Source organism: Miscanthus floridulus, chromosome 4, assembly GCF_019320115.1.
Source record: "Miscanthus floridulus cultivar M001 chromosome 4, ASM1932011v1, whole genome shotgun sequence".
Lineage (NCBI taxonomy): Eukaryota > Viridiplantae > Streptophyta > Magnoliopsida > Poales > Poaceae > Miscanthus > Miscanthus floridulus.
The window spans coordinates 3,395,130-3,415,311 of record NC_089583.1 but is presented as its reverse complement, the minus strand read 5'-3'; the positions used below and the strand labels follow the sequence as shown (position 1 = coordinate 3,415,311).

The following is a 20,182-nucleotide window of genomic DNA, read 5'->3' as shown; positions in this document are numbered from 1 at the left end:
TTTTTGGATTTCCTGACCAATGATGGTAACCGCTCTTTATTCCAGATAGTTGCCAATAGGACCACATGTTCTAATAATGAATATTTTTTGTACTTATCTAATTGACTGTTTTTCTCATGAAACTGTCCTCATAATTTGATTGGTAAAAAGATGGCTGAGTAGACTGACATGGAATGACAGAGTCCACCTCTGAATCCTGACTAAAAACATGGCCACTGCATAACCAGTGCAACTACCAGAACTCAAGATCTGCAGTGACAACAATCGTTCTTGGTCAGCAACAGTGGACCCCTCCAGCTAGGTTAGGCAGCGGCACTTATGACTTAATTTCATTGATGTTGAGAATGCAGCTTTCAAGCTCTAGGTTGTCGATGCATCTATGAGTAGGACTGACTAGGACATGTTCTTTAAGGTGACCTGAGTTCCTTAGTGTCGAATAGATTAGTAGTTCAGTACGAAACATAGATTATTACTCTTGGGATTCCTGAACAAGAAATTGTTTTTTTTTTGTGTCATGCTTTTCTAGATAATACTGTGATTCTGTGAATCTGCCTCCTGGATAATATCTGGCCCCTGTGAACAGGCGCCGGCCATGATTCAACCAAGATGGCTGTCATATCTTCTTTGGTTCCCAGTAAATCATCTACATCCTCTTAGATCAATATACTTTACATTATGTTTGAGATCCTGAAGGTTTCATTACTGTTTCTCTGATGAAATGGATGGAATTATTCTTACTATTGTAATACCCATCGACCATTCAGCTCGATTAGGCGATTTTGGTTACCATTGTTTGTAGACAACTATGTGAGTTGTATATTGATGTCTTCGGGATCATTATTTGGTCATTCTGAATGCAAAGTTTTTGCATCACCGTTGTATGAATAGACTATTGGTACATTCACCAGTAAGAATCAATTTCATTGTACATGTCAAGGATAACTAATAATATCTGATCCAGTGATGTCAAATTTTTAATTTGCACTAGGCTTGTGCTAATTTCTCTTGAATATGACAAATGGATTTTGTATGGAACATGTGTGAAGCTAAAGCACAGAGTTATCTTTGTATTCCGAAGTGAGAAAACAATAAACAAATGTCACTTTAACGTTGATATTTAATTTTTACAGTATTGTTATCTTATCGTACGATCTGTGTGTTTTTAGTATAAAAGTTTTACGGTCCCGTGGCAACGCACGGGCACGCTACCTAGTTATCTCCTATAAGGCAGATATATTCAGTTTGGGTGTCATAATCATAGAGATAATCACAGGTCGCAGGGACTATCCCAATATCGGCGAGAGAACTGAAACATCTCTAAAGCACTATACATATGAAGCAAAGATTATTCAGTATTATGTTCCATAATTTTCTACCTTATGAAAACGTTTTTTTTATAAATTACTTATGCAAATGTTTAGGATGTTGGAAGTTGGAGGAACAGACTACAAATAACACCCATGCATATGTCACTGGAAATGCATATCCAACAAGTGGAACAATGCATCATATAGCCCTGAAGTGCCTGTCGATATTTGATAACCAGCAACTCGTCACGGGGTTACATGGACGACGTTCGAAGGGCTTTGGCGTACGCAGAACTCGACAGTAAACGCAAAGAGACGAACGATTTATACTGGTTCGGGCCCTCTTGTCGAGTAATAGCCTTTACATCCAGTCGGCGTGTAGCCTTTTATGTTGGATTGATTTCATGATTGTTAACGTTACAAGAGGGTGCACCATACCTCTCTTTATATAGGGGAGAGGGTAAGGGCACGTATCTACTCCTAGTCAGTTACAAGAGAAGAGTCATAGTCCTATTATAGAATCTAGCTTTCATAGTAAGCCGACTAAGTCGATCTGGAATAGCTTGAAGTCCATGCCACCTTGTCTCGCGTCCTTCAACAGATCGTGGGCCATCCCAGGGCCCATCCAGGTAGTACCCCCATGGGGAACCCCTAGGACCCTGGTCCATCAAGCCCCTGAGCGTGTCATGGTTGAACTCAGAAACCTTCTTGTTCCTCCTGGTCATGCCGAGTAGAAACAAGCGTAGTCCGAGTGCTTTCGTGAGTGAAGCCATGAGGTGCTCTATAAAGCCTCCGGGTGACATGCATTTTTCAAAAAAGTGCACTCACTGAGTGTAGCCCCCGAGCCTCTTGCTGTTTGCAAAACAAAGAGTTAGAGGGTCTAAAAGAAAAAATATCCGTAGAGGATATGTACCCTACAGCCCCCGAGCCTGTGTCCGAGTACTTGTACTCGAGATAAGGATTTGAAAAGAATACACTCGAAGATAAGAGTGTCAGCGAAGATTATTGTCATGTCTGCTTGTACAAAAGTAGGTAAGACATGTCAGAGTCACATGCAAAGCTTTAGTATAGTTGGTCCAAAGAAGCTCAGGATATTCATGGGAATATACCATCAAAGGTGGCACCGGGTGTACTCAGACTTCACATGCGCTGGGAAAAGGCTGCCTGTACACTGAAAAGGTATAGTGGGATGCACTGTACCTTTGTAATGTAGCACGTGAACCTATGTAGGAGTCAGTAGCTTGTCCGTGTATTCCGCGTGAACCTGGTCCATAGACAACACCAAGACGCCTATAAAATCCTCCTGGTGAGCACTTGAACCTCAGTTGTAGAAGAAGCAAAGTGGCTCAAAGTTTCAAGCTTGCAAATATGCTGGTGAGCGAAGTAGACCAGCCCCCAAGAGTACTCGGTTGGTATAACCAAGAGCTGTAGTGACTAGAAGAATTCTTGTGAGAGGGTTTAGAGGTCGGCTACACCCGCAGTTGTGCACAGTAGAGGAGTCTAGAACTACAACTAGAAGAAGTCTTATGATGGCTGGTAGGGTGGCACATCCAGCAATCCCATGTTAGTTCTTCTAGGGTGCCTATCGATGTCTGTTCATGAAGGGTCGTACTCGAACCTGAATGTGTACAGATGGCGTCGGCTGGGTGGCAAGATGTGCGAGTAGCTCATCCTGCATACTAGCCTACAGGCTTCCTCTTGCAGTAGCTATGCTCCCTAGGGTAGTTGGTCAACAAATGTTTGTAGCCGGACAGTCTACCCAAGGTTCTAGGCAAGGACACACTGCACTTCTATTATCTACCCAGATGCATTACTCTTCTCCTCTTGGATCCAGGTGCATCGGGTACGTAAGTACCTACTAAGAAGCACTTAGAGTATGAGTACTCTATTTTATCCGAGTAGGTGTTGTCTTTGTTATTGACTGAAAAGATCTTGTATCTAATACTTGTAACTCTCTAAATAAATGGTCGCTCATTATTCTGAGTGGTCTTGAATCTTGTAAAGTGTGCAACTCTGTATTCATTGAACGGTTGTTGAATAAAAAATCTTCATCCGAGTATTGCACTGTTAGTGCATACTGATAAGCGATTGTCCGAGTACTGCATCAATCATCCGGGTACTTCATGATGTGGCCATGTAGATAATGGTCATAGCGTGGCAGGTACCCGGAGGGAATGAATCCAAAGGATAAGTCTGAACACATTGTGACGCGTTGGAAATCCTAAAAAGGCGTGCAGCCATCGTATCAACCACGCAGCCACATTAAAATGGAAGGGAAACCGAAATGCCATGCCCATTGGTGTGATTATCGGGCCACAACATGGTGAAAACCCTATAAAAAGGGAACTATTCCTATGCATCATCTTCTTCTGCTCCATTTGCTTTTTGCCTAAGCACCCGAGCCACTATGAGCGCTGCCAATCTCGCACCTTGAAACCCTAGATCTAGAAAAAGCTCTGCTTGATGGGTAAGGGCAAGAACTCGAGCACCGCCGCCAAGTAACCGAGAAGAGGGCGTTGGAGGTGCCGGAGATGGCCGCTGCTTTGTAGATCTGGCCATCGCCAACCACGAAGCCAAAGCATCTCTAGAAGCTCCATGAACAGGGCTATCTGTCGGAGCAGAAACTTGGGGAATGGAAGGCGCCTGGAGAGCACCGTATTCCCAATCTTGAGCTAGGAGAGATTGTTCTCTTTGTGTCGTTCATCTAGCATGGGTTAGGGTTGCCTGCTTGTCCCTTTTTGCATGGGTTTTTTGCATTACTATGGCATAACCCTGAATCATTTGAATCCTAACTCTATCCTGCATCTTTCTATTTTTGTTCATTTTTGTGAAACTTTCCTTGGCATGCCCCCATCTATCACTCTTTTTCGCTACTTTTTCAAACTAAAACCACACCCAAACGCCACAAATCCAAGTGTTTTGGGGGGTGCTGGTATTCAATTCTACGTGGGGAGGAAGAATGAGTATGTCCACTATACCCTAGTGGATTTTGTAAAGAACTGGAGGGCCGAGTGGTTTTATGTGGGGAACATGTGGCCCCCCTAGAGGTGCATAGCAACACCGCACCAGTACACAAACAACCACTGGGATAAAGAGACGTTGAGTGTGACGGAACTTGAAGGTATTCATCCCATCCTCAAGCAAATCTGAGCCATGAAGGACCAAGGCCTTAGTGGAGTTGGAGTGGTTGCCAGCTTCACCAGGCGCCGAGTACAACCTCTTCAGGAGAGGATACACTAGGGTTTGAGTACACTATGCTAGAGGACCCTGCCCGAGTAACCACTGCTGAACTAACAGAGGATGAAGTTCTAGAGAGAATTCAGAACGTTCTTGCGTCGGTACAGGTGATACCATATTAGTACCCAGAGCTTGATCATCAGAATCTGCCAGCCACTGTAAGTATATTGACATTGTGATATGTAAATATCTTAATACTTTGAAAAACTAACCCCTATGTGTTGATGCAGGAGTTAAGGCGGAATTTCAATGATTTGCCTACCCATCCTCCGCGTCCCGACTCTAGAGGAGTTGGTGGAAGCGGAGTGGCGTCCGGCGGAGCAGACGGAGGGAGCGCCGCCTTTGTTGTCCGTGTGGACCAGGAAGCCAGGGGTGAATCTGAAGGGAGTTCAAACATCCTCATAGTCCAAGCAAACCCAAGTGCCAGGTAGGGAGCCGCTGGCGGGAAACAATCGTTGGAGGCCAATGTTGCCGCCGGGAGTGAGGCAGTGCCCAAGAGGCCCCGTCGAGCCTGCACACTTAGACCAGGTAAAAGATGTCTGAACTATCTCCTTGTAGTCTGAGTTTTACCTTGTGTTAAATCCAATTTTTGAACAACTACTGCACATGACGCTGTGGAGGAATAGCCGAAAGAGTTGGAAGACACCTCATTTACTGTTAGACAGTAAGTATTCTTTCCGAGTAAAATTTTGTTACTAAATTCTAACATAGGTATACTTAGTGACATTTATTTGCTCTTGGTAGGATGCCACCACCAGACTTGTTGAGCATCCAAGTGCCGACTCAAGGTGATGGGATCCCACTTGGACATGATGCTATCACTATGAGTCATTAGGAGGACTCAGTGCTGTCAGCATCTGTATCAAGCCTGGAGCTAGGTGGATCGTTTAGTGGTATATCACTAGGGAAGCCCACCCTAAAGAAGAGAACCAGTGCCAAGTAGGTGTTGAAGTTTCTTCTATATATTACTTCATTTCTAGGACATCACTTGACTGCTACTTATACCAGGGTAAGAAAGACACTGAGTACCCGAGCGCAGAGTGAAGAGCCTTGGGTTAAAGAGAACCCATGTACCGATGGTGTCCGGGTGGAAAAAGTCTAGGCAAGCGGGCCTGTGTCTCTACCCAGGTCCACTAAGACACCATAGGCGTAGGATCCAACATCCGTTGATGGTGAAGCAGAGCAACCTATGCAGCTGGGTACTACAGAGGGTGTAGAGGTGCCACAGCCATGGTAGCGGTACCTATTCATGATGAAGCGCACCAGCAGCCGGGGACAGAGCCTGCAGAGGCTACTACTGATGAAGATGTGCGGAGCACAAGGGCTGACCTAAGCGCTGCTGCGTCGGGTGCTCCTTCCCCAGATGTGCCGACGACAAGCGCCCAGCAAGCGGAGGAGAAGGATGTTGTCCTAGTTACCGGACCGGGTACCTAGCTCCAGGCATAGAGTCCGGAGTTCACTAGGTTGATGAGGTCTTGGTCCGGGCTATTGAACCAGGCTTCTATCTTTGACGGCCAGCTTAGGGTAAGTCTTGTACTTTGTTGCTTCTTATGTGTTAATATTTTTTAGGTTCTTATCTCTTGAACAGTCATATACCTAGGAAACAGAGCTGAAGGCCTCCGTCAAGGTTCAAGAAGCCCAAGCGGAGCTCACCAGGTTGAAGGAGGAGTAGGCCAAGAAGGAGGTCGAGTGGATGTCTGCGCAAAAATAGCATGAAGACTCTCTACATCCTTCGAGCTCAAATTGGTGAGGTTGAGCGCCAAAAGGCAGCCGCTAAAGCTAGAAAGAATGACGCCTTTGATTCTTTGCTGCAGATGACAGAGAAGGCCGAGCTCTTTGATACTAAGCTAAAAGGTAAGAGAACTATATGACTTCCCTGCAGTTCTTGACATGTAGTAGTCGGTGATCATGATAATGATCGTGTATGGTCCTCTTTGCAGAAGAGCAGATCAGAACCCGATGGTTGGAAGGTGAGGTGAAGGAGCTGAATGAAGCTCTGAGAACCAAGCATAATCAAACCGAAGAGGTAACTGAATGAGCAAGTGAAGAACTCACTCAAGCTAAGCTGATAAACAAGGAGCTGATTGTGATCTGATGCAGGCTCTGAAGTTAGTAACCAACATGAAGGCCCAACTGGAGAGGGCACAGTCAGAGCGGAACACGCTCTGGGAAGCTATGAAGCCACTCGCCCTCCTCTTCCGTAGGCCAGAAGATGGTGAAAAGAGGTGGGTGGATATAGTGAAAGACATCCCCAATCGCTTCGAGAGCTATGTACGTGGAGCCGCCAAGGTATGCGTCCAGAATGTACTCGGTACACTCCGAGTGCTATATCCGGCTGTGGATCTCCATCAGGCAGCCATAGACTATGATGATGAAGACCATCTTGCTGCCATGGAAAGAGTTGAAGAGGAACTCGACGTACTTGCAACCACCACCATCAACAACAACAACATAGCCTTTCAGTCCCAAGCAAGTTGGGGTAGGCTAGAGTTGAAACCCACCAAGGGCCCCAAGTCACGGTTCAGGCACTTCAATAGCTACTTTCCAAGCACTCCTATTCAAACATAGATCTCTAGGTATATCCTAAGCTTTCAAATCTCTTTTTATTGCCTCCCCCCATGCCAATTTTGGTCTTCCTCTACCTCTCATATTATTAGCTTGGCTTAGGACTCCACAATGCACTGGTGCCTCTGGAGGTCTCCTTTGGACATGGCCAAACCACCTCAACCAATGTTGGACAAGCTTTTCTTCAATTGGTGCTACCTCTAGGCGATCACGTATATCATCGTTCCGAACTCGGTCCATTCTTGTGTGACCACAAATCCATCGCAACATACGTATTTCTGCAACACTCCGTTGTTGAACATGTTTATTGTAGGCCAACATTCTGCTTCACACAACATAGCCGGTCTAATTGCCGTTCTATAAAACTTGCCTTTTAGCTTTTGTGGTAGCCTCTTGTCATAGAGAATGCTAGAAGCTTGTCACCACTTGATCCACCTTGCTTTGATTCTATGGCTAACGTCCGCATCAATATCTCTATCCCTCTGTAACATCGATCCTAGGTACCGAAAGGTATCCTTCTTAGGCACTACTTAACCTTCCAAACTCACATCTCCCTCCTCCTATGTAGCTCCACCAAAGTCGCATCTCATGTATTTGGTTTTAGTTCTGCTCAATCTAAAACATTTAGACTCAAGGGTCTGCCGCCATAACTCTAGTTTTCTATTTACTCCCGCCTGACTTTCGTCCACTAACATTACATCATCAGAGAACAACATACACCAAGGGATATCCCCTTGTATGTTCCTGGTAACCTCATCCATTACCAAGGCAAAGAGATATGGGCTTAAGGCAGACCCTTGATGAAGTCCAATTTTAATCAGGAAGTAATCTGTGTTACCATTGTTTATTCGAACACTAGTCACAACATTGTTGTACACATCCTTGATGAGGGTCACGTACTTTGATGGGACTTTATGTTTGTCCAAAGCTGACCACATAACATTTCTTGGTATCTTTTCATAAGCCTTCTCCATGTCAATGAAAACCATGCGGAGGTCCTTCTTCTGCTCTCTAAACCGCTCCATAACTTGTCTTATTAAGAAGATTGCTTCTGTGGTTGACCTTCCAGGCATGAAACCAAATTGGTTTGTTGATATCTGCGTCATTCCTCATAGGCGCTGCTTGATGACTCTCTCCCATAACTTCATAGTGTGGCTCATCAACTTAATTCCCCGAAAATTAGTACAACTTTGGATATCTCCCTTGTTCTTGTAGATTGGTACCAATATGCTTCTTCTCCACTCCTCAGGCATCTTGTTCGATCGAAAGATATTGTTGAACATCTTGGTTAGCCATACTATAGCTATATCCCCGAGACATCTCCACACCTTGATTGGGATACCATTAGGGCCCATCGCTTTGCCCCCTTTCATCCTTTTCAAGGCTTCTCTAACCTCCGATTCTTGAATCCTCCGCACAAAGCGTCTGTTAGTATCATCAAACGAGTCGTCCAGCAGAACAGTGGTGTTCTTGTTGTCACCATTGAACAATTTATCAAAATAATCTTGCCATCTATGTCTAATCTCATCCTCCTTCACCAAGAGCTGCTCCCTCTCATCCTTTATGCACTTGACTTGGTTGAAGTCCCTTGTCTTCCTATCATGAGCCCTAGCCATCCTATAAATGCCATTCTCTCCTTCCTTCATACTCAAATGTTGGTAAAGGTCCTCATAGGCCCGCCCCTTTGCCTCACTCATCGCTCGTTTTGCAGTCTTCTTTGCCACCTTGTACTTCTCTATGTTGTCTGCACACCTGTCAAGATACAAGCGTTTATAGCACTCCTTCTTTTCCTTAATAGCCTTTTGCACATATTCATTCCACCACCAAGTGTCTTTCGAGTCACATCCACTCCCTTTGGTCACTCCAAGCACCTCTGAAGCAACCTTCCGAATGCATGTTGCCATCTTCTCCCACATGCTGTTTGCATCGTCTTCATCCTTCCAATGGCCCTCTTCAATGACCTTTTCCTTAAAGACCTTTGATGCCTCCCCTTCTAATGTCCACCACTTCGTTCTAGCAACCCTAGCTTGTTTGTTCCCACGACCTTGCACTAGAAAGCAAAAGTCAGCCACCACCAGCTTGTGTTGAGTGACCACACATTCTCCAGGTATCACCTTACAGTCCACGCATGTTCGTTTAACCCTCCTTCTTGTAAGGACAAAGTCGATTTGACTAGAGTACTGGCCACTACTAAAGGTCACTAAATGGGACTATCACTTACGAAAGAAAGTGTTAGCTATCATCAGATCAAAAGCTATGGCAAAGTCTAAGACTTCCTGTCCCTCCTAGTTCCTACTACCATATCCAAAACCCCCATGAACCACCTCGAAAACTGCACTTGATGTACCTACATGACCATTAAGGTCACCTCCTATAAAGAGCTTCTTGCTACTAGGGACAGCTCTAACCAAGTGATCTAAGTCTTCCCAGAAAAGCCGCTTAACACTCTCATTATGGCCTACTTGGGGGCATACGCACTAATTACGTTTAAGACCATATCACTAATGACAAGTTTAACTAAGATGATCCTATCCCCTTGCCTTCTCGCCTCCACCACACCATCCTAGAGGCTCTTATCAATCAAAACTCCTACTCCATTTTTATTTGAAGTTGTCCCTATGTACCAGAGCTTGAATCCGATATTGTCCACCTCCTTTGCCTTCTACCCCTTCCATTTAGTCTCCTGGACGCATAAGATATTTACACGCCTCCTAACAGTTGTGTCCACTAACTCTCTTAACTTACCCTTAAGGGACCCTACATTCCAGCTACCTAAACGGATCCTAGTTGGCTCGACTAGCTTCCTTACCCTTCCCATCCACCAAGGTAGGTGTGAAGACTCTTGCTCATTTTGCACCACACCTAGGCGCCGATGTGGCGTGCCACTAAGGATGCGACGACCCAATCCTTGTTCACTTGACACCATGTCCAGATCATGACACGGTGCATCACAGGGCTGATGACTCGGCCCTTACTCATTTAACACCATACCCAGGTTCCAATATGGCGCGTTGCCAAGAGGTTTACGCCCCAACGGGATTCTTTTGGATTTCATCTCCATAAAAGTGGCTAAGTTTTTACATTGGCTCGCCACACCTAACACAACCCTCCTCCTTTACTAGGGCTTGGGACCTGCTATGCTGGGACACCAAAGGAGCCCCACCATAGGCAGAGTTACTTGTAACCACCATAACAGATTAATTAGACCATAGGATGGAGAAGCCTGACGAATAGGTTGTGTAAGTTTAAAAAAAAAATTAAGCATGTGTGCCAGGTAGGCACGTTGTAAGAAATAATGTTCTTTTGCTTGCATAGGTTGTTATTTGAATAAAAACTTAGCCTGTAAGTAATACGTCTTGTTAGGGCACTTAAACGCCAGAGACAGCTTATTCGAGCTAACTTGTCCATACAAAGTTAGCATCTTTTAGGCTTGGTAATCTTTTGAGTAAGATTGTAGTCTACTTAGGCTGTAAGTCTATCTTGTGGAGTCCTTTAGAAAGGCGTGTAAGGCTGAGTAGCTGAGAAAAAATTGATCAACGTAGTTGCTATGATTAGAATCATGTTAGACCCTTCCGTCGATGTTAAGTGCTCGAAGTCACTTGTTCAAGGAACCCATATAATGATTGTTTGCTGTTAAGATCCCGTCCCATAGCCAACGAATCATGTTACTTGCTTCTAGGAATCACCCTATCTAGGATGACATGCAATAGTTAAACTAAATGTCGGTAATTGGCTCCCGACCAAGGAGATGTAAGCCATCCGAGTAGAAGGCGTATCTCGTATACTATAGCCCAGTACTCGGTATACAGAATAAGAACTGTGTGTCAAGTTGGTGAGCGAAGATCTCGTATACTATAGCCCAGATCTTGTATATTATGGCTACTTCCATGCGAAGATATCATTGTTTTCCCTAAGAAAGTTGGTGAGCGCGAGTTCCTATTCTTTGAAAAGGTGGGCGCTGATGATAGCCATCTTAGAGGGATCACCAGTACCCAGATCAATCTCGATGGTATCCGTCTTAGAGGGTGGTGCAATGATTCCCGCCTTCTTAGTCGGAACCTCCATGTCTTCTAGCTTAGTCTGTTGTGCAATGTTTGCAATCTCCTATGCTTCATAGGCTTGCTATGTTCTGGTTGCGATCTAGACGGTTTCTGTGTCGCAGTCATATGAGCGTTTAAGGTCACCTCAGAAGGAGTGTACGCCATTGGGACCCAGCATCTTGAGCAAGAGGTACGGGTAATGTAGTATGGCCATGAACTTGGCCAAAGTAGGTCGACTGAAGATAGCATGGTATGATGATTCGAAGTTAGCCACCTCAAACTTGATGAACTCCGCTAAGAAATTGTTTAGGTTGCCAAATGTTATCGGGAGCGTGATCAGTCCAAGTGGCATGGCAGCCTTGCCGGGTACTATCCCATAGAAAGGGATGTCAGTGGGGGTAAGTAGGCTGGTAAAGTCCAGGCCTATCTTCTTCAGCGTATCTACAAATATTATATTCAATCCCGCACTGCCATCGATCAGGACCTTAGGGACTGTCATGCCGGCTATTGTTGGACCCAAGACAAGTGGATAGTGGCCGACGTTAGTCACGCTAGTCCACTGATATTTTCTAGAAAACTAGATCTGGTACTCGAAGCAATTAAGGTACTTTGGTGTTGAGGACTATTCTGTCATGATGTCCCGAAGAGCCAACTTCTCTGAGCTCTTGTTTGATGAAGTCGGTAGTCCCGCAAAGATTACTGTGATTTGGCCTTTAGACTGTTGAAAGCTAGGGTCAGGGTTGTTGTCTCCATCTTTGTTGTTATCAGGTTTACCCTTGACCTTATTGCTTTTGCCGTAGAAACCTAGTTCTTGTAGTTGTCTGCACTCGGCCGTCGTGTGCTTGGTGTTCTTGTGGAAAGGGCAGGGTAAATTCTTGAGGTCTTTGAACTTCTTATTGTTTTTGTTAGACTTCTTGGACCTGTCCATGGAAGCAAGGGTGTTGTCGGGTCCTCTCTTTCTACCGGACTATCCACCCTGATTGCTTTTGGGGTTGTAATCTTTGTCTTGTTGGCCATGTGGGAATCGTTCACGACTACGCTCTTTAGATGCAATCATCTTCTGTATTGTATGCTTAAATTCCTTGACGATCTCTAGATTATCGTCACAGAATTTTTCAAACTGCCATTTGTATTTGATCCCATTGGTGAAGTGATCTATCACCTCCCTATCTGTGATATCATAGACTTAGGCTCATAACTCAGCAAAGCGATGATAATATTGCTAGAAAGTTTCATCTGGTTTTTGCTTGAAAGATCTAAGCTCGTTCCGAGTACTTGGGTGGGTGAGGACACCGCAAAAGTTTTTCATAGAATTTGAGCTGAAGCTGTACCCAAGTATCGATGGAGTGGGCTCGTAGCTTATCAAACCAGGCAAGAGGCACGGTGTCGAGTGCCATGGGAAAGTATAACACTTTGATGTCGTCATCGCCGCCTGCCAACTCGATGGACTGAGAGTAGATGTGCAACCATTGGTTAGGTTCTGTCTTCCTGTCGTACTTGGTATGGTTGGACAACTTGAATTTGTAGGGAAGATAGACAGAGAGTAGTATGTTATGGAAACATGGGAACTTGTCCGGTGAGATGTCGGCCTCTCTGTACTCGGACTCACCTTTGCCTTCCTTGTTGCTATACTGGTGCCCATGATAGGCCGACTATACGACACCCTAATTTTTGTTCTGGTTACCCTGCGGCCCTAGATGGGAGTGGGCTGGTACTCGATGTTCTCCTCCTTGGTTACCCTGTGGTCCTAGACGAGAGTGGACTAGTGCCCGCGCCTCTGGCCCTCGGGAAGGGTTAACTTGAGATGTCACTTTTGCAGCCTGCATCTGAAGCGCTATGGATTCCAGAATGACTTTGAGTCGTTGTTAATCTGGAGTAGGGTTTTCTATGGCCGCCATCTCTTCTACCAGGGCGTAGACATTGGCGTAGGGCATAGTGAAGACCCTATGGCCAGCTACTTCCATGAACTCAGGTTCAAGGTTGCATGATGTAGAGGCTCTAGCGGCATCATGGTCTTGGCGTTGTCGTTCTACTTCTTCATCCCATAGACACTGTTCATATGCTGCCTCTGCAGCCAGGCACCATCGTTCAACATCTCAACAAGCTGACTGATACTGCTGTCACTCTTCCTTTCGGTGTTGGGCGCGGTTGCATCGAGCCTGTCGAGCTCTGTTCTTCTTTTCCCTAGCCGTCTTGCTCATCCATCTCTCCGTTGGGTGGCACAGTGTCCGGGAAGATGTCAGACAAGGCTTCCTCTCCATCTTGGATATCTAGTGGATTAGGCATAGGGATCTAAGGTGGTTGCCCAGCCATAAAGACTTCTCTGGAGTGCCTCATGGCTGAGTGAGTTCCAGATTCCACAGTCATCGCGATGTCCAAGATCTCTGTAGAACCGTGATCGTTGTTGTTCGCTGGAAGAGTTCTGCTGTCCTGATAAGGCAAGAGTTCCACCATGCCAACTAGATGAGATGGGTCTGTTAAAGAAGTGTTAGGTCGAGCACCTGTCCAATGGACGATGCCTCCTTCAGGTGTGATGAATAGAACCAAACCTCTCTGGGCCCCTGTAAGAGGGATCTCTTGCTCAGATTGCACGAGGTAGCTGATTGTATCTTGATAGATTGAAGCCAAGTTCTTAAGTCCGAGTGGAAAACGAACTGGATCTTCGTGCTGGACTTTAGATGGGATCTCTAGCTTAGACAAAGATGACGTGTTCGAGCAGGAGTCATGGTTGATGGTGACCTCCTGAATTCGAGTTGGATCTGAGATTGAGAGGTGCAAAAACTTCTCGGTGAGTTGATCCAGCGTGGTCATCGAGACGTCTGGTGAAACTTGAGGTGCCGGGATCTCCATGAGATAACTTTGGAGCTTGCGGTTGTCATCTGCTTTGCAGATCCAGGAGCCAAAGATGAAGGTGATACCCGCTGAGAAAATCATGTCGTCGAGGTCCGCCGAGCCCTCGATCGTGAAGTCGCCGAATGCCCCTACCTAGCGCGTCAGCTGTCGATGTTTGATGACCGACAACTCATCACAGGGTTACACGAGATGATGTTCGAAGGGCATCGGTGTACGCAGAACTCGACAGTAAATGCAAAGAGACGAACGATTTATACTGGTTCGGGCCCTCTTATCGAGTAATAGCATTCACGTCTAGTCGGCGTATAGCCTTTTGCATTGGATTGATTGTATGATTGTTAAGGTTACAAGGGGGTGCACCGTACCTCTCTTTATATAGGGGAGAGGATAAGGGCATGTATCTAGTCCTAGTCGGTTACAAGAGAAGAGTCCTAGACCTATTACAGAATCTAGCTTTTATAGTAAGCCGACTAAGTCGATCTGGAATAGCTTGAAGTCCACGCCACCTTGTCTCGCGTCCTTCAGCAGATCGTGGGCCATCCCAGGGCCCATCTAGGTAGTACCCCCATGGGGAACCCCTAGGACCCTAGTTCGTCAGTGCTTGGAACCTGACTCGAATAAAAGGCCTACTTCACTGGACATAGTTGAAAGTCTAAATGCAGTAGAACCACAATGTACGTCTCTAGGAAATACCCCCAATGTCATTGAGAAGGTATGATCTCTCAATGTGCACACACCCTCTCCACACTAAATTTCATAAGTGTCCAAATTAATATGCATTTTTGAACAATATAACCACTCATGCATCTTTTTTATCTTAATTAGCGTCCCCATTATAGTTGTAGTGCAATTATCTGCATCTATTGTTAGAAATTAGACCTTACAACGATAAGCTATTCACTACTCTCTACGCGTGAAGGCATCAATTGGATTTATTGAGATGAACATGCAAGATCACATATGACAGTAGAGGCTTGATATTTGTTTGATGAGGTTTAGCTGAAGCCTGTGTTCCCGAAGCATGACTACGAGTACAGGTGTAGATGAGAAAGGAGGGAGGGGAATGGTAGCAACAGAAGAGTGGCCTTGGTGAGCCTAGAAATGAGAGCCTAAGGGGAAAATTTGATGTCCTTCTACCTTTGGGTGCCTTAGTTGGTGCCTTGCTAGAATTGTTTTTCCCTACACCCAAAAATAGGATACGGGTCCTGCTAGAGTTGCTCCTAGAAATGTCAAGTTTAAGAAGAATATGATGTTCCTTTTTCAATGCAAACACTTGGCCATTAGTTGAACAAGAACTCAAGAAGACAATTGTCTTGGGATTCTCCCTTTTACAAGTACACTCTTTGGAAAACTAGCTTAGGTTGTATACCAGCCTATTAGTCATTACCTTAGCAATTGATTTAGCACAACTGTCAATTAGGAATACAAAATTTCTTATCTGTATAGCATAAGCCTTTTTTGGTAAAAGGTCAAGCTTGAATTTTGAAACATGGCCATGTTGAATAATCACATTAAGCACTGCTAGCAGATCCTCTTTAATAATGCACCAATGATACTTATAGATGCAGCTAGTAAATCCTAAATCCATCAGGTCCTAGAGCCTTGTCAAGTCGCAATTCCTTGATAGTACTTCTTCCTCAGAAAAATTATCTTCCAGAGCACTCACATCATGTTGCTGGTTATGAAAGACCGGAAGATCATGAGTGACATCCCGGTCATGAGATGAGCCAAGGATGTTCTCTAAAACTCAAGCTCCGCCTCATGTTTACCATCCAGATCAATGATCACTTGTTCTCCTACCATGAACTCCTGATTTGGATAGGAAACATTCATATAAAGCAAGCTTCAGGGAAACCCATTGTCGGTGTTTTGTACAACCGACTAGTATTGTGTGTCACGCATAGAACTATGATGGGTAACACACGAGACACAGATGTTTAGACTGGTTCAGGCTGGGTTCCCTATTTCAAGTGGTCGAGTAGTTCTCATATTACTGGGGAGAATGAAAGTGTTACCTCTTTACAAGAGGTGTGTTATGAATTGAGCATACAAACTGGTTATGGCTTGTGTTAGAAGTGGTTCCCCACCCACCTTGTATAGCATGGTGGGTGGGGTTACAAATACATGTAGTTGGTAGTGTTGCTGCTCCTATACGTGTTGGCATGTCCGACAGGACTGTTCTGCTGTAGTGGTGATTCTCTGTAGCAGTGATTCTCCTGCATCATTTGTACTCAGATCGACCACTATGGCCTAACTTCACTTGATCTGCTACTATAGCAGGTGTTAACTTGTATTTTGGTTTGAGCTCTGTCGCTTGGTAGGGTCCGAGGGGATGGCGAGGACTTCGACTTCCATGCTGGGTTGGTGGGACGGTGACCTGGTGTCACGGTCGAGGGTCAGCCCTCATCTTATTGCTTGACTTCTGGTGTGCCGGTCATTTAGGGCTAAAGTGCTTCACTCGGGCCTTCAATTGGGAGCCCTCGAGTGTCGAGTGGCGCCCTCTGACTTGAGATTCTAGTTGGCTGGAGTGCCCCTAAGTCAGGAGCATCATAAGCCAATCAGCTTGGTCAGGATATTTGGGGTTTATGCACTCATAATTTTTCTATGACAAAAAAATGTGACATATTTGCCGTATTAACTGCATTATTCGTATTTATACCTTTTACCAACATTAAAAACCAGACCAGTCGATATATTTCTCTAATGCTCAATACATCCACTGTTTATCCAGGACAGGAGAAACTAAAATCTTCAAAGTCTAGTAATTATGAACATAATCAACATTCCAAAGACCATTGGTGCCATTAACAGCCTGAATGAGTGTGCCAATTTGTTCAAGCGGGTTATATCTGCCACATCATCTTTGAAATCGAAGCGGAGTGGAACATGACAGGAAAAACTTCAAGGCGCTGTATGGCAGTTGCAGACTGACCTACAATGCCTTAGTGATACTCTGCCATTAATGTACAGACTCACTGATCGAGCAGAGTGGAGGATCCATGATCATGTTGTGGCTGACCTCCTTTCAAAACTCAAAGATGCAGTGTATGATGCAGAAGACCTTCTAGATGAGTTCAGATGGTACGAGACAAAGCTTTCAGTAGAGGGCAATGCGATCTCAGTGGAACCAGTCATTGACTTCTTTCACAGTGTCGCTCAAGGCAGCTTCAATAAGGTGACTGATATCCAGAAGAGGCTCAATCATCTTTCTGGACAGCTCGAGAAAATGGGCTTACTTCAAGCAATTCCACGGTTTGACAAATCATTCAGGCCTGAGACCACTGCTTTCCCCATTGAGCCAGAGATTTTTGGTCGTAATGAGGAAAAGGAGAAGCTGATTGAAATGCTTGGTGTACCAACAGATAATACCGCGGGTCCTTCTGAACGCAAGAGGAAAAGAAATGGAGTTTGTTCATCAGCAAGCAACCAAATTTGTGCTACCATTGATAGTACTCAAGCAACAATAACGAGTGTTCAAGTTTTACCAATTGTTGGAATTGGGGGTGTTGGAAAAACCACCTTGGCTCAGGATATTTGCAACAATTCAAAAGTGATACGCCACTTTGAACTGATAATTTGGATCTGTGTCTCAGATGATTTTGATGTCAAGAGGTTAACTAAAGAAGCCCTAGAACAATCTTCTAGGGAAGTGCCAAAAAATGATAATCTGAATTTTCTTCAGGCTGCTCTTGCAGATAGCCTGAACACTAGAAGATTCTTACTTATCCTTGATGACATGTGGAATGAAAATGAGCTGGATTGGAAGCGCTTCTGTGCACCTTTTAGGAATGTACTTCAGGGAAGCATGATGCTTGTCACCACTAGGTCTCTGAAGGTTGCTGATGTAGTGCGTACAATGGATCCTTTTCCCTTAGAGGGTTTGAATGAAGATGTCTTTCAGAAGTTCTTTAAACTTTATGTGTTCGGATCTGATAGCTCCAACAATGATCCTGAGTTGGAACGTATTGGTAAAAAAATACTCCTAAAGTTAACACATTGGGATAGGATTCTTAAGAGTCATTTGTGGGAGCTTCAACAAAAGGAGACCGATATTTTGCCAGCTCTTCGTTTGAGCTACATGTACTTACCATTCTATTTAAAGAGATGCTTCTCGTTCTGTGCTATATACCCGAAAGATTACAATTTCGGAAAGGAAGAAATAGCTGAAATCTGGGTGGCCGAAGGCTTTGTGCAACACCAAGCTAATGTTTCACTTCAACATACTGTTGGTCAGTACATTGAAGAACTTGCACATCTATCATTTTTTTCAGAAACATCCATGGATGAAGGAGAAATATGTAATACATGATTTGATGCATGACATGGCACAGCTGGTTTCAAAAGATGAGTGCTGTGTAATAAAAGATAAAAAGGATTTTCGAAGGATCCCTAAGAATCTATGCAAGCATAAAAGGCTACACACCCTGTTTTGCGACTTATCTTTAGAGAGTAAAACTGGAAATACTGCAATGGAGAAATGGTGTACTGAACTTTTGTGCATGCGTGTCATGGTCTGTTTCTCTATCCCTAAGTTAGGGTTGCCAGATAGTATTAGCAATATGAAGCATCTTCGGTACCTTCAAATCCTCAACGCTTGCCTTTGCAAGAGGTTCCCTGCAGCATTTTGTTGTCTCTACAATATGCAGATATTGTATGCTAAGCAATGGGAGATTGATAGCATTCCTATATTTGATATGTTGATCAATCTACAGAAATTTGAATCAGTGAAATATCAGTTTCATCATATACATTCAGTGGATATTCGTGAAGGTGCAACTGATGAAGGACAGATAAGGCAATTAAAGTTAACAAAATACAACGGTGAAGATCTTCCAAGAGGGTTTCATCCACAAAACTTGACAAATATAACGTCACTTTGGTTTGAGGATTTGGACAATATCAGGAGCATAACATATCCTATGAGCTTAATGCAGATTCACAGTTATGACAACACTGACAACACTTTCTCGTCCCTGACTGCTGTACAAATTAGAAATTGCCAAAACTTGTCAAGCCTCGAACAATTTCTACAAGCAGCTTATGTGCCTGTCATCAAGAAAATAGAAATTTCCAACTGTGAAAGTTTAGAATCGTTACCAACAGAAGATTTGCGTTTTCTTGAAGTACTGAGGGTATCCCAATGTCCACATATCAAATCACGACGCTTGTTTGCCCTGTCCCTAAAGGAGCTGTATCTGATTAACTCTGGGAATCTTGGAGGCAACACTGAGTGTGGTTCTCTCACCATCTTGCATTTATCAAACTACCCTCATGAATCGATCGAACTGCAAACGCGGAATCTTCCGTTACTGCAGGAGCACGAGATCAGTTCTTATCCCTCTTTGACAGTTATCAGAGATTCAGATCCTATATCCTCTGACCTTTTCCATGGTGAGGCCAGAAGCAGAACCATTGATATCTTGACTGATGTAGTTATTCAAAGTTGCCAAAATTTATCAAGCCTCAATCAATTTCTACAACCAGGTTATGTGACTATCAAGAAATTTCCCACTGTGGAAGTTTAGCATCGGTACCAACCGAGAGGTTTGGAGATTTGCGTTTCCTTGAAGTACTGAGGGTGTCCCAGTGTCCAAAGATCAAATCACGATGCTTGTTTGCCCCATCCCTAAAGAAGTTGTATCTGACAAAATCTGGGAATCTTGGATACAACACTGAGTGTAGTTCTCTCACCATCGTGCATTTATGGCACTACCCTCTTGAATCCATCGAACTGCAAATGTGGAATCTTCCGTTACTGCAGAAGCTCGAGATTTGTTCTTGTCCCTCTCTGACAATCATTAGAGATTCAGAACGTATATCCACTGACCTTTTCCTTTTCCACGGTGGGGCCCAAAGCAGAATGGAAAAGTTCCCGTTACTCACTCACCTAACCATTACCTTCTGCGAGGAGCTTAAAACAATCGATGACCTCCTAAATCTCCCTGCCATTGAGAGTATTATGATTTCAGCATGTGGCTTGCTGTCCCTGCCAGCTACTACATTAGGAGGTTTTCCTCATCTGAAGGGTTTGTTGATTTCAGTGTGTCGAAATCTCAACTTGCAAAGTGGAATGTTGTTACCATCATCTCTCCAAAACCTCGCGTTATCGAGCTGTGGGGATTTCTCTGCCTGTTTTCCCAGTTGCCTGGAAAATCTCACCTCCCTCGAGTCACTGCAGAT

General features: G+C 44.5%; 1 pseudogene; it reads left to right on the top strand.

Moving 5' to 3' along the window:
* Positions 1-1,018: 1,018 nt before the first annotated feature.
* Positions 1,019-19,893, top strand: LOC136547903 (putative disease resistance RPP13-like protein 1; annotated as a pseudogene).
* The last annotated feature ends 289 nt before the right edge of the window (positions 19,894-20,182 follow it).